The sequence below is a fragment of the Carlito syrichta genome, unplaced genomic scaffold (genome assembly GCF_000164805.1).
Source record: "Carlito syrichta isolate Samal-C Ts95f unplaced genomic scaffold, Tarsius_syrichta-2.0.1 Scaffold303306, whole genome shotgun sequence".
Taxonomy (NCBI): Eukaryota; Metazoa; Chordata; class Mammalia; order Primates; family Tarsiidae; genus Carlito; species Carlito syrichta.
In genome coordinates this window covers 237,024-242,354 of record NW_007247402.1, presented here as the reverse complement: position 1 = coordinate 242,354, position 5,331 = coordinate 237,024, and the positions used below count along the sequence as shown (strand labels likewise).

The window sequence follows — 5,331 nt, the reverse complement described above, 5'->3', positions numbered from 1 at the left end:
CACTCACCTCAGCCTCCCAAGGTGCGGGATTACAGGCTGAGCCACCGAGCCCGGCTATTATTATTATTCTGAGTAGGAGTCTCGTTCTGTTGCCTAGACTGGAGTACAGTGGCACGCTCACAGCCACTGTAGCCTCAGCCTGCTGGGCTCAGGCTATCCTTCCTCTTCAACCTTCCAAGTAACTGGAACTATGCTCGGCTAATTTTTTGATTTGTTGTAGAGATGAGGTCTCACCAAGTTGCCCAAGTTGCCTAGGCTGGTCTCAAACCTCTGGACTCAGGCAATCCTCTCACCTCTACCTCCTAAACTACTGGGATTATAAGCATGAACCACTGTGCCCAGGCCACTTCATGATTTTTAAACTTACTACAGAAAAAACTACAAAATACTGTTTTATTGAAGGACAATAATCAAGACTATGCTGTGTTGGCATAAGGATAGCCATATAGATCAATGGAATAGAATTGAAAGTCTAGAAATAAACCTTTACTTTGATGGTCAATTTACTCCAACAAGGATGTCAAAACAATTCATAGGGGGAATGAATAGTGTTTTCAATAAATGGTGCTGGGATAACTGGATATTTAAGTACAAAAGTTGAAATTGGACCTGTATTTTGCACCATATGTGAACATTAACTCAAAATGGGTCATAAATGTGAGTGGATTGCCTGAGCCCGCGGGTTCGAGACCCGCCTGGGCAACTTGGCGAGACCTCATCTCTACAATAAATCAAAAAATTCGCCGGGCGTGGTAGCGCACGCCTGTAGTTCCAGTTACTTGGAAGGCTGAGGCGGCAGGATCGCCGGTGCCGAGCAGGCCGAGGCTGCGGTGGCTGGGAGCGTGTCACTGCACTCCAGTCTGGGCGACAGAGTGAGACTCCAACTCAAAAAAAAAAATGGGTCATAAAATTAAAAGTAAGTTTTAAAACTATAAAATTCTCAGAGGAAAATATAAGGGCAAATCTTCATGAACTTGGGTTATCTATGACACCAAAAGTACAATAAAAAAAGATGAAAGATAAATTGGGATTTATCAAAATTAAAAATTTGCATGTATCTAAGGACTCTGCTATGTTTTAAGTGTGTCTCTCAAAAGTTTACATTTTGGAAACTTAATCCCTCTGCTCTCATAAATGAATTAATGTCACTATCATGGGAGTGAGCTTGTTATTGCAGAAGTGGCGTTGTTATAAAAGCAAGCTTTCTCTGGCTCCCTTGCTCTTGATCTTGTTCTCTCACCATGTAATGCCTTCTGTCATGTTATGATGCAGCAAGAAGGCCCTCATCTGATGCCAGAGCCACGCTCTTGGACTTCCTACCCTCCAGAACTATGAACTAAATAAACTTTTTTTCTTCATAAAATATAATATAACAAAACTCTTTTCTTTATAAGTTGCCCAGTCTGATATATTGTTATAGCAAAAGAAAATGAACTAAGACAGAATTCATTAAAAAAGTGAAAAGAAAGCCGGGCTCGGTGGCTCAGCCTGTAATCCCGCGCCTTTGGGAGGCTGAGGTGAGTGAATTGCCTGAGCCCGCGGGTTCGAGACCCGCCTGGGCAACTTGGCGAGACCTCATCTCTACAATAAATAAAAAAATCAGCCTGGCATGGTGGCGCATGCCTGTAAGTCCGGCTACTCGGAAGGCTGAGGCGGAAGGATCGCCAGAGCCCAGCTGGCCGAGGCTGTGGTGGCCGGGAGCAGCCACTGCACTCCAGGGTGGGTGACAGAGTGAGACTCCAACTCGAAAACAAAACAAAACAAAACAAAACAAAAGTGAAAAGACAGACTATACAATGAGATAAAATATTTGCAAAGCATATATTTGATAAGAAACATGTATCTACAGTATATAAGGAACTCTTAAGAATTCAACAATAAAAGACAGTAAGTCAATTTTAAAACAGATAAATAATTTGAATATACATTTCTCCAAAGAAGATACATAAACGGCCAATAAGAAAAAAAGATGTTCAACATTATCTAATTATGATTTCTGTGAAATCTGTGAAATGCAAATCTAATTCACAATTAGATAGTACTTTATACCTACTAGGATGGTTATTATTAAAAAATACCCCTTTCCCCAGCTGCTGCCAGGGTGCTTGGTCCTTCTTAGGGAGCTAAGGCCGCGTTGGAGTGAGGCCCTCACTTCATCCGGAGACTAGCACCGCGTCGGCAACTGCATCCGGCAGTTCCATCCCACACTCGCTGCGCCATGGCCTAACATGTCCAAGCTCACATGCATCTACTCAGTCCTCATCCTGCACGACGACGAGGTGACGGTCATGGAGGATAAGCCTTAACCTCATTAAGGCTGCCGGCGTGACTGTGGAGCCTTTTTGGCCTGGCTTGTTTGCAAAGGCCCTGGCCAATGTCAACATCGGCAGCCTCATCTGCTCTGTGGGGGCTGGTGGGTCGCACCAGCAACTGGGGCCGCCCCAGTCGGGCATCCCGTTCCATCTGACGCTGCTGCCCCAGCCTAGGAGAAGAAAGTGGAAGCAAAGAAGGAAGAATCTGAGGCATCTGATGATGACATGGGCTTTGGTCTGTTTGACTAAACGTTTTATAATGTATTCAATAAACAGTTGAACTCTGAAAAAAAAATATATGGCCAATTGTGGTGGCTCATGCCTGTAATCCCAGCACTTTGGGAGGCCCAGGCAGGAGAATTGCTCGAGGCCAGGAGCTCACAATCAGTCTGGGCAATATAGCAAAACCCTGCCTCTAAAAAATTAATATATATATATAGTATATATAGATATATATAATAACACATGTTGGTAAGGATGTGAAAAAATCAGAGCTTCATACATTGTTGGCAGAAATGTAAAATGGTACAGACATTTTGGTAAATGGCCTGGAGATTCTTCAAATGTTAAACAGAGTTACTATATGATGTAACAATTCCACTTTTAAGGTATATACCAAGAGAAATGACAACTTACATCTACACATAGACTTACATGCAAAAAGTCATAGCAGTATTATTCATAAGAATCAAAAAATAAAAACAACCCCAACATTCATGAACTGGAAAATGGATAAGCAAAATGTGGCATGTCTATACAATGGAGTATTATTCAGTCATAAAATTGAATTAAGTACTACATTCATGCTACAACATGGATGAAACTTGAAAACATTTTGCCAAGTTAAGTGGAAGAAGCTCACATACTGTCCATTTCTTCTTTTTTTTTTGAGTTGGAGTCTCACTCTGTCGCCCAGACTGGAGTACAGTGGCCGCTCTCGGCCACCGCAGCCTCAACCTGCTGGGCTCCAGCGATCCTTCCGCCTCAGCCTTCCGAGTAGCCGGAATTACAGGCATGCGCTACTACGCCTGGCTGATTTTTTTGATTTATTGTAGAGATGACGTCTCGCTGCCCAGGCGGATCTCGAACCCGCGGGCTCAGGTAATCCATTCACCTCAGCCTCCCAAAGGCGCGGGATTACAGGCTGAGCCACCGAGCCCGGCATGATTCCATTTCTATGAAATGTCCAGAATAAGCAAATCTATGGAAACGAGTAGTCAATGGAGTGTTGGGAGAGGATGATTAAGGTTTTTGCTTGGGGTGATGAAAGTGTTATAAAATTGATTGTGGTGATAGATGTATATCTCTGTGAACATATCAAATGAATTTTACACTTTAAATGAGTAAATCATATGACGTGTGAATTATATCTCAATAAAACTGTTAGAAAACCCCAAAAGTTGACTGGATGCAGTGGCTCATGTTTGTAATCCCAGCACATTGGGAGGCCAACGAGGGAGGATTGCTTGAGGCCAGGAGTTCAAGACAAAACCTGTGAAGTTTTTTGTTTGTTTTTGTTTTTATTTGAGTAGGAGTCTTACTCTTGTCGCACAGGCTAGAGTGCAGTGGCATGCTCATGACTACCACATCCTAGACCTGCTGGGCTTAGGTGATCCTTACGCCTCAGCCTTCCAAGTAGCTGGAACTACAGACATACACCACCACACCCGGCTAAAAACCTCTGAAGTTTTAACAAAGATATTTTCAAACATAAAACAACTGAGAGAATTAATGCATCACTAGTAGACCCACGCTACAAAAAATACTAAATAAATTTCTTTAAGTGGTAGACAAATGGCACCAATTGGAAACCTGGGTCTATTCAGTAACATGAAAATCACCAAAAAGGATAATTACATATGTGAATATAAATATTTTTCTTTCTAGCCAGCTGTGGTGGCCCACACCTGTAATTCCAGCACTTTGGGAGGCCGAGGCAAGAGGATTACCTGAGCCCACAGGTTCGAGACCAGCCTGAACAACATGGTGAGACTTTGTTTCTACAATAAGTAAAAAAAAATAGGCAAGAGTGGTGGCACATGCCTATAGTTCCAGCTACTTGGAAGGCTGAGGCATAAGGGCTGCCTGAGCCCACCTGGTTGAGGCTGCGGTGGTCGTGAGCAACATGCCACTGCACTCCAGCCTGAGTGACAGAGTGAGATTCCAACTCAAAAAAAAAAAAAAGAGAGAGATTTAAATAATAAGAAAGGAAAAAAAAATGTTTTGCGTCGGAGTCTCACTCTGTCGCCCAGACTGGAGTGCAGTGGCATGATCCTGGCTTCCGCAGCCTCGACCTACTGGGCTCTGGCAATCCTTCTGCCTCAGCCTTCCAAGTAGCCGGAACTACAGGCATGCACTGCCACACCTGGCTAATTTTTGATTTATTGTAGAGACGAGGTCTCGCCAAGTTGCCCAGGTGGGTCTTGTACCTGCAGGTTCAGGCAATCCACTTGCCTCGGCCTCCCTAAGTGCTGGGAGTACAGGCTGAGTCACCAAGCCCGGCCAAGAAACTAATTTTAAGTATAAAGATCTAGTCTGGCACAATGGTCCATGTCTGTAATCCCAGTTATTCAAGAGGCAGAGGTGGGAGAATCTCCTGAACCCAGGAGTTCAAGACTAGCCTGGGCAAAATAGCAAGACCCCATCTCAAAAAAAAAATATTATATGAAGAGTAACAGGATAACAAAATATATACCATGCAAACAATATGTTGTTTGCAATACTTAGGAGTATCTATATTAATTCCAGAAAAAGTAGACATTGGAGCAAGTTGTATTATTCGGAATAGAGATATTACATAATAATAAAAGGGTCAGTTCAGTTTCTTCAAAATATGAGGCAAAACTGATATATCTGAAAGGAGCAATAGATAAATCCACAAGTATTATCAGAGACCTCAACACTCTTCTCTTCAGTAATTGGTACAACTAGTAGGCAGAACATCTGTAAGAATATAGATGACAAGCCGGGCTCGGTGGCTCAGCCTGTAATTCCGCACCTTTGGGAGGCTGAGGTGAGT

General features: G+C 43.1%; 1 pseudogene; it reads left to right on the top strand.

Annotated features, from left to right (window-relative positions):
* The first annotated feature begins 2,228 nt into the window (after nt 1-2,228).
* LOC103260707 lies at nt 2,229-2,561 on the top strand (annotated as a pseudogene).
* The last annotated feature ends 2,770 nt before the right edge of the window (nt 2,562-5,331 follow it).